We start from the raw sequence: 9,050 nt of genomic DNA, 5'->3' as shown, positions 1-9,050 counted from the left end.
ATTTTAGCCAGTGGAATGTAGTCACCATTAATCTTAACAAGTTGAGCCACCCGTGCAAGTTACTGGCTTTTAAGGCCTTTTTACGTGATCACCACTGCCATGTTGTCTTTTTACAAGAGGTGACGCGCGATGCCCTTGTCTTTTTACACGATTTTAGTGACTTTATTGTTGTTGACAATGTTTTACCGGATTCCAATGTCGGAACTGCCATTTTAGTCCGTTCTGACCTTGCTATTTCCGACGTTGCTATTTTACCAAATGGTCGTGCTGTTAGTTGCACTATACTGGGCGTTGTCTTTGTTAACGTTTATGCCCCGTCTGGGAACGATAAGCCGGCGAGGGCTGTTTTTTATGGGCAGGAATTGTGTGCACTGCTACACCGGAATGTGGATGCTTTAGTTGTCGGCGGCGATTTTAATTGCGTTTTAGATGTTGTCGATCAGGTGCCTCGTCCTAACCTTTGTCGCGAGCTCGGCGACTTGATTCGCAGTTTTCAGCTCGTTGATACGTGGCGTGTTTTAAACCCTGATGTTACCCACTATACTCATTTTTATTCCACGGGGCACAGCCGCCTGGACAGAATTTACATTTCTGCCTCGCTTTCTGCCCGTATTTGCCGCACGGAAATGTTTCCCGTGCTGTTTTCTGATCATTCCGGTTACCTCTGTCAGCTTTTATTGCCTCGCTTTTGTGTTTCCAGACGACAGAATCTGTGGAAATTTAATTGTGCTTTATTGACCGACGACCATTTTGTGCGGTGTTTTACCAATCTGTGGCATAAATTACTCGGGACTAGACGAGGTGACTGTAGTGTGCTGGAGTGGTGGGTCGGGGAGGCCAAGCCAATGATAAGGCAGTTTTTAATTGATTTTAGCCGCGAGGCGGCTCGTTGGCGTCGCGCTACGGCCCGCTTCCATCAGGCGTGTTTACAAGACCTCGCGCTGCGCGTGACGTCACAGCCTGCCTTGCTGCCCGCTTTTAAGCAATTTCAGCTTAAGCTTCTCGCTGATTTGCGCGCTGTTAGTGATGGTGTCGTCGTGCGCAGCCAGCCTGCGGGGGTTGTGGATGGCGAACCTTTGTCGCTTTACCATCTGACCAGGGAACGACGGCGGCGTGCCCGTCTGCAAATCAGTACTTGGAAAAAGTGCGATGGTGGACGGACTACTGTCCAGTCCGACATTGAGCGGGATATTTTTAATCATTTTAGTTCCCTCTTCCGTGCGCTGGACGTTGACTGTGATGCGTTGCGGGATTTTTTACAAGTTATACCTCATGTTTTAACTCGTGCGGATAGGACGCATTTAAATGCTGCTTATGTACCTGACGACCTGTACGACGCTATCCGACGAAGCCCTAAGTGTAAATCGCCTGGTCCCGACGGCATTCCTTCTGAATTTTATTTGAAGTTTTATGATCTTTTTCGTGATGTTTTTGTAGCTCTTTTAAATGAAATACGGGATGGTGCTGTTATCCCTGCTGCGTTTGAGGAGGGGGTAGTGACCTTAGTACCTAAATCGACTGCGACGCCCTGTATTGACGCTGTTCGGCCGATCACCTTACTTAACGCCGACTTTAAGATTGTGACGCGCTGTGTGGCTCAGCGCCTCAAAGTTGTTTTACCGTCGGTTCTCAGTGACAGTCAATCATGTGCGGTGCCGGGTCGAAACATTTTTGACGCCGTTCTCGCATATCGCGACTGTATCGGCTTTGTTAAACGTGCGAGAGTGCCGACAGCTGCCATCTTATTGATTGACTTCAAAAATGCTTTCGACCGCGTTAGCCATGTATACCTCCGCCAGGTTCTTGTGCGGATGGGATTCGGCCTTAAGTTTACGACTGTGGTAAAGCATCTTTTACAGAATGCGACGTCACGAGTTAGTGTCAACGGCCGCTTGACGCCGGCTTTCCGTGTTGAGCGCTCGGTGCGGCAGGGGTGTCCCCTTTCGATGGCCCTTTTTTCTGTCGCCTTAGATCCGTTGCTGCGGATTATCGGCCGCGAATGCCGCGGCATTCAGGTCGGGGCGGACCGCCTCGTTTGTAAGGCATACGCCGACGACCTTGGTGTTTTTCTTGGCCATTCCGATGACGTTGATAATTTATATGGCGCACTGCAACGCTTTGAAACAGCCACAGGTGCCATTGTCAACCCTGCTAAGACTGTTTGTTTGCCTCTTACACCCCGCGCACGGTCTTTACAGCGAAACTGGTTCTGCGTCCGCGAACAACAAAAAGTCCTAGGCGTGCTTTTTTCTTCTCACCCACAACGGATGGAGGCGCTTAATTGGCGGTCCACGCTGCACAAGGTGCGTGCCGTTGCCAAGATCTATGCGGCTCGCACGTTGGCGCTTCGTGATAAGGTGGCCTTGATCAATAATAACATTCTGGCCAGGGCGTGGTATCTCGCACAGGTCCTTCCACTGCCTCGGCAATTGGAACGTGCCCTCAAGCAGGCGGTGTATTGGTTTTTATGGCGAGGTGACATTTTTAAGGTCTCGTATGACACTTGTACTCTCAGCCCGACAGATGGTGGTTTGGGTTTAGTAGATCTTCGCGCGAAGTGCTCTGCTCTGTTTTGGAAACGGACCACTGTTGTGATGGAGAGGGCGCCGAACGGTCCCACTGCGGCGGTCTTCAATCTGTATCGTCCTCCATCTGCGGCGGCGCCGGTGAATGTCTCGCACATTCCCTTTTTTCTTAATTATGTGCGTCGCTACTATATGGAAAACAGCTACTTGGAGCTCTGTGACGTTCCCAGCCTTCGTGTCAGCGATGTCGTTTCCGCTCTCCGTGGGTCTACTGCGCGTTGTAAGTGGGAGTATCGGCTACCGTGGTATAACTGGGTCACGGTATGGAAAAAACTTGCCAGCAATGTTCTTCCTCCCTCTGTACACGCAGTGTGGTACAAGGTTGTGCATCGTACCTTCCCTACGCATGCGAAGCTCCACTCCATTAATCTTCTCTCGTCTGGAGCTTGTGACCTGTGTGCTGTGGAGGATACCCTTGAACACCGTTTCGTGTGTGGCCATTTTTGCAGTGTTTGGCATACCGCCCGAGATATGGTTCGCCTTATCAATCGGGTGGATACGCGCTCTGTTTTGCCGACAGACGTCTTAATCCCTCAGTGCGCCGCCTACCCGAATACTAAGAAGAATGCCACGGTGTGGCTCCTGGGTCACACCGTTTTTGCAATGTTTTCCCTGAAATTGACAACCGAATTTGACTTTCTTACATACTTATGGACTCAGCATGAACAAATTGCAGCCATGCCTGGCTATCGTGCTAATTTCGCGAATTTTTTGCAGGTTGCCCTTGCTCATGCATTTACCCGGATGTCGATGGCTACTTAACATGGTTTGATGATTTGGTATACTCTTCTACTTAGACCGCTCGAGTTGTGTTTTCCAGGAACGTACAATTATCGAAATTCGTGTAATCAGAGGTACTCTACTTTTTATTCTTTGTGTTCCTTTTCATTTCCGGTATGGTCTACCTTCTCCTTGTTTCTGATTATTTTTATGCTGTGGATATCGGCGATTTCTTTTTGCAGAACTGACTTTCACATGTCGGTCTCCCAAGTGGCGGCAGTCCTATTTTTAGTCCTTTCCTGTATTACCGCGCAGTGACTTTCATTTTCTTCTTTTAGTTTCATTTCTACACTTGTTGGACTTTACTCCTCTGCTTTACTGGTGTGGAACTTTCCCAGTAATAGTACACCTGAGGAAGTGGTTTCTTTTTCTAGTTTTGGATTTTATCTTTTTTGTATACTGGAATCTTGTTTTTTCTGGCGGAATACTTGTCTCCATTTAGAAGATTTCATGGATTATGGCTTTTTCTTTGCACCTGCCGCTTTTTCCCGACGGACGTCGACATTCTCAAGGATGCTAACGGGGGATACGTTTTCTTTTTCGTCAGTCCGTCGTGGGACATTGAGTCAACAGTACCTTTATAGCTCATGAAGCTCGCCAATGGAAGGCGTTTTGTGGAGAGCGATAAGGCCGGGCTATAAGGGGAGATGGGAGGCCCGTAAAAAAAAAAAAAAAAAAAAAAAAGGTGCTGTTGGCTCTCCTTCTTTTTTTTTTTTTTTTTTTTTCCTTTTTATGTCGCTACTCCTGCCAGCCCTCTTTTCACTTCTGTTGTGACAAATACGTTTCCTCAAGCATTTTAAACTACTGTGATGGTACGAAAACAAAAAACAAAAAAATGAACCAATAAAAAATGGTACTGTTGGCTCCCATGCATTTTTTCCTTTTTAAGTCGCCACCCTGTCAGCAGTCTTCTCATACTACCTTTCTGTTGTGACAAAGATACTTTCTTAAGCATTTTAAACTAATGCAACGGTACGATAATGCGGTAATTAACTCAGTTTGAGGGAGAATGTGCTAACGAAGTTTGCCGGGAAGTCTTTGAAAACGACGAAACAGCACGAATCTGCAGGTGAGCCCTGAAATGCGTCAGCGCCATTGTTGGGCAGCACTGTACAGTTCCAAATTTGATTTGTAATCATAAATTTATTCTTTAGTAGCGTCGTCTAGTCCCGCAGACGTTTGTCGTGCTTGCGCCGTCATATGGACCACGACCCGAGCGGCAGCGAGCGGCAGTCGAGCAAAGTCGGGACAAGTCGGGACGGGGACAGGAATGGTGCGAATGCAGTGCAAACTACGCAGACACCTGGTGTGAGGCGAGGCGAGGAAGCTCACATCGCTACCAGTGGCGCCCTCCAGCACGACACTGCCACACCCTGCACAGGCCCTCCGCTGGACACCAGGGACAAGTTGCGTCCTCCGCTAGTGTCGAAGGCTGCACGCGCCCAGCGAATGACAGGAGGTGCAACGAGCAGCAGTGCGTCTCACACATGCGGCGGTGCGCCCGCTAATTCGGCCGTCGTTCTGCTGGGACGCCGGGCGCGCCCCCCGCGCCGTCCTCGAGGAACTGGCTGTTGCAGAAGGAAGTGCTTTCGTCAAATGCGGCGGAAAACTAACATTTTGTGTGTTGGGAGAGAAGCCGAACGCGAATTCTGCCGTGCTCCTACATTACACTAGTGCCAACGGCCATACAATGATGAATACACCGGTTCTCGTCCGATCACCGAAGTTAAGCATCATCTGGCCCGGTTAGTACTTGGATGGGTGACCGCCTGGGAAACCCGGGTGCTGTTGGCTCTCCTTCTTTTTTTTTTTTTTTTTTTTTTTCCTTTTTATGTCGCTACTCCTGCCAGCCCTCTTTTCACTTCTGTTGTGACAAATACGTTTCCTCAAGCATTTTAAACTACTGTGATGGTACGAAAACAAAAAACAAAAAAATGAACCAATAAAAAATGGTACTGTTGGCTCCCATGCATTTTTTCCTTTTTAAGTCGCCACCCTGTCAGCAGTCTTTTCATACTACCTTTCTGTTGTGACAAAGATACTTTCTTAAGCATTTTAAACTAATGCAACGGTACGATAATGCGGTAATTAACTCAGTTTGAGGGAGAATGTGCTAACGAAGTTTGCCGGGAAGTCTTTGAAAACGACGAAACAGCACGAATCTGCAGGTGAGCCCTGAAATGCGTCAGCGCCATTGTTGGGCAGCACTGTACAGTTCCAAATTTGATTTGTAATCATAAATTTATTCTTTAGTAGCGTCGTCTAGTCCCGCAGACGTTTGTCGTGCTTGCGCCGTCATATGGACCACGACCCGAGCGGCAGCGAGCGGCAGTCGAGCAAAGTCGGGACAAGTCGGGACGGGGACAGGAATGGTGCGAATGCAGTGCAAACTACGCAGACACCTGGTGTGAGGCGAGGCGAGGAAGCTCACATCGCTACCAGTGGCGCCCTCCAGCACGACACTGCCACACCCTGCACAGGCCCTCCGCTGGACACCAGGGACAAGTTGCGTCCTCCGCTAGTGTCGAAGGCTGCACGCGCCCAGCGAATGACAGGAGGTGCAACGAGCAGCAGTGCGTCTCACACATGCGGCGGTGCGCCCGCTAATTCGGCCGTCGTTCTGCTGGGACGCCGGGCGCGCCCCCCGCGCCGTCCTCGAGGAACTGGCTGTTGCAGAAGGAAGTGCTTTCGTCAAATGCGGCGGAAAACTAACATTTTGTGTGTTGGGAGAGAAGCCGAACGCGAATTCTGCCGTGCTCCTACATTACACTAGTGCCAACGGCCATACAATGATGAATACACCGGTTCTCGTCCGATCACCGAAGTTAAGCATCATCTGGCCCGGTTAGTACTTGGATGGGTGACCGCCTGGGAAACCCGGGTGCTGTTGGCTCTCCTTCTTTTTTTTTTTTTTTTTTTTTTTCCTTTTTATGTCGCTACTCCTGCCAGCCCTCTTTTCACTTCTGTTGTGACAAATACGTTTCCTCAAGCATTTTAAACTACTGTGATGGTACGAAAACAAAAAACAAAAAAATGAACCAATAAAAAATGGTACTGTTGGCTCCCATGCATTTTTTCCTTTTTAAGTCGCCACCCTGTCAGCAGTCTTCTCATACTACCTTTCTGTTGTGACAAAGATACTTTCTTAAGCATTTTAAACTAATGCAACGGTACGATAATGCGGTAATTAACTCAGTTTGAGGGAGAATGTGCTAACGAAGTTTGCCGGGAAGTCTTTGAAAACGACGAAACAGCACGAATCTGCAGGTGAGCCCTGAAATGCGTCAGCGCCATTGTTGGGCAGCACTGTACAGTTCCAAATTTGATTTGTAATCATAAATTTATTCTTTAGTAGCGTCGTCTAGTCCCGCAGACGTTTGTCGTGCTTGCGCCGTCATATGGACCACGACCCGAGCGGCAGCGAGCGGCAGTCGAGCAAAGTCGGGACAAGTCGGGACGGGGACAGGAATGGTGCGAATGCAGTGCAAACTACGCAGACACCTGGTGTGAGGCGAGGCGAGGAAGCTCACATCGCTACCAGTGGCGCCCTCCAGCACGACACTGCCACACCCTGCACAGGCCCTCCGCTGGACACCAGGGACAAGTTGCGTCCTCCGCTAGTGTCGAAGGCTGCACGCGCCCAGCGAATGACAGGAGGTGCAACGAGCAGCAGTGCGTCTCACACATGCGGCGGTGCGCCCGCTAATTCGGCCGTCGTTCTGCTGGGACGCCGGGCGCGCCCCCCGCGCCGTCCTCGAGGAACTGGCTGTTGCAGAAGGAAGTGCTTTCGTCAAATGCGGCGGAAAACTAACATTTTGTGTGTTGGGAGAGAAGCCGAACGCGAATTCTGCCGTGCTCCTACATTACACTAGTGCCAACGGCCATACAATGATGAATACACCGGTTCTCGTCCGATCACCGAAGTTAAGCATCATCTGGCCCGGTTAGTACTTGGATGGGTGACCGCCTGGGAAACCCGGGTGCTGTTGGCTCTCCTTCTTTTTTTTTTTTTTTTTTTTTTTCCTTTTTATGTCGCTACTCCTGCCAGCCCTCTTTTCACTTCTGTTGTGACAAATACGTTTCCTCAAACATTTTAAACTACTGTGATGGTACGAAAACAAAAAACAAAAAAATGAACCAATAAAAAATGGTACTGTTGGCTCCCATGCATTTTTTCCTTTTTAAGTCGCCACCCTGTCAGCAGTCTTCTCATACTACCTTTCTGTTGTGACAAAGATACTTTCTTAAGCATTTTAAACTAATGCAACGGTACGATAATGCGGTAATTAACTCAGTTTGAGGGAGAATGTGCTAACGAAGTTTGCCGGGAAGTCTTTGAAAACGACGAAACAGCACGAATCTGCAGGTGAGCCCTGAAATGCGTCAGCGCCATTGTTGGGCAGCACTGTACAGTTCCAAATTTGATTTGTAATCATAAATTTATTCTTTAGTAGCGTCGTCTAGTCCCGCAGACGTTTGTCGTGCTTGCGCCGTCATATGGACCACGACCCGAGCGGCAGCGAGCGGCAGTCGAGCAAAGTCGGGACAAGTCGGGACGGGGACAGGAATGGTGCGAATGCAGTGCAAACTACGCAGACACCTGGTGTGAGGCGAGGCGAGGAAGCTCACATCGCTACCAGTGGCGCCCTCCAGCACGACACTGCCACACCCTGCACAGGCCCTCCGCTGGACACCAGGGACAAGTTGCGTCCTCCGCTAGTGTCGAAGGCTGCACGCGCCCAGCGAATGACAGGAGGTGCAACGAGCAGCAGTGCGTCTCACACATGCGGCGGTGCGCCCGCTAATTCGGCCGTCGTTCTGCTGGGACGCCGGGCGCGCCCCCCGCGCCGTCCTCGAGGAACTGGCTGTTGCAGAAGGAAGTGCTTTCGTCAAATGCGGCGGAAAACTAACATTTTGTGTGTTGGGAGAGAAGCCGAACGCGAATTCTGCCGTGCTCCTACATTACACTAGTGCCAACGGCCATACAATGATGAATACACCGGTTCTCGTCCGATCACCGAAGTTAAGCATCATCTGGCCCGGTTAGTACTTGGATGGGTGACCGCCTGGGAAACCCGGGTGCTGTTGGCTCTCCTTCTTTTTTTTTTTTTTTTTTTTTTCCTTTTTATGTCGCTACTCCTGCCAGCCCTCTTTTCACTTCTGTTGTGACAAATACGTTTCCTCAAGCATTTTAAACTACTGTGATGGTACGAAAACAAAAAACAAAAAAATGAACCAATAAAAAATGGTACTGTTGGCTCCCATGCATTTTTTCCTTTTTAAGTCGCCACCCTGTCAGCAGTCTTCTCATACTACCTTTCTGTTGTGACAAAGATACTTTCTTAAGCATTTTAAACTAATGCAACGGTACGATAATGCGGTAATTAACTCAGTTTGAGGGAGAATGTGCTAACGAAGTTTGCCGGGAAGTCTTTGAAAACGACGAAACAGCACGAATCTGCAGGTGAGCCCTGAAATGCGTCAGCGCCATTGTTGGGCAGCACTGTACAGTTCCAAATTTGATTTGTAATCATAAATTTATTCTTTAGTAGCGTCGTCTAGTCCCGCAGACGTTTGTCGTGCTTGCGCCGTCATATGGACCACGACCCGAGCGGCAGCGAGCGGCAGTCGAGCAAAGTCGGGACAAGTCGGGACGGGGACAGGAATGGTGCGAATGCAGTGCAA

General features: G+C 49.4%; 4 non-coding genes across 4 annotated transcripts; all 4 read left to right on the top strand.

The window, feature by feature from the left end:
* Positions 1-5,040: 5,040 nt before the first annotated feature.
* LOC124799588 lies at positions 5,041-5,159 on the top strand. The gene has a single exon (XR_007017049.1). It is a non-coding gene; the product is annotated as a 5S ribosomal RNA (ribosomal RNA).
* Positions 5,160-6,139: 980 nt separating this feature from the next.
* LOC124799576 lies at positions 6,140-6,258 on the top strand. Its single transcript, XR_007017047.1, has one exon. It is a non-coding gene; the product is annotated as a 5S ribosomal RNA (ribosomal RNA).
* A 980-nt stretch (positions 6,259-7,238) lies between these two features.
* On the top strand, positions 7,239-7,357 carry LOC124799563. Its single transcript, XR_007017046.1, has one exon. It is a non-coding gene; the product is annotated as a 5S ribosomal RNA (ribosomal RNA).
* Positions 7,358-8,337: 980 nt separating this feature from the next.
* LOC124799552 lies at positions 8,338-8,456 on the top strand. The gene has a single exon (XR_007017045.1). It is a non-coding gene; the product is annotated as a 5S ribosomal RNA (ribosomal RNA).
* Positions 8,457-9,050: the final 594 nt, after the last annotated feature.

Source organism: Schistocerca piceifrons, chromosome 5 (genome assembly GCF_021461385.2).
Source record: "Schistocerca piceifrons isolate TAMUIC-IGC-003096 chromosome 5, iqSchPice1.1, whole genome shotgun sequence".
In the NCBI taxonomy this organism is placed as follows: domain Eukaryota; kingdom Metazoa; phylum Arthropoda; class Insecta; order Orthoptera; family Acrididae; genus Schistocerca; species Schistocerca piceifrons.
The sequence above is the reverse complement of the archived record's forward strand: the minus strand, read 5'-3'. Positions and strand labels throughout refer to the sequence as shown.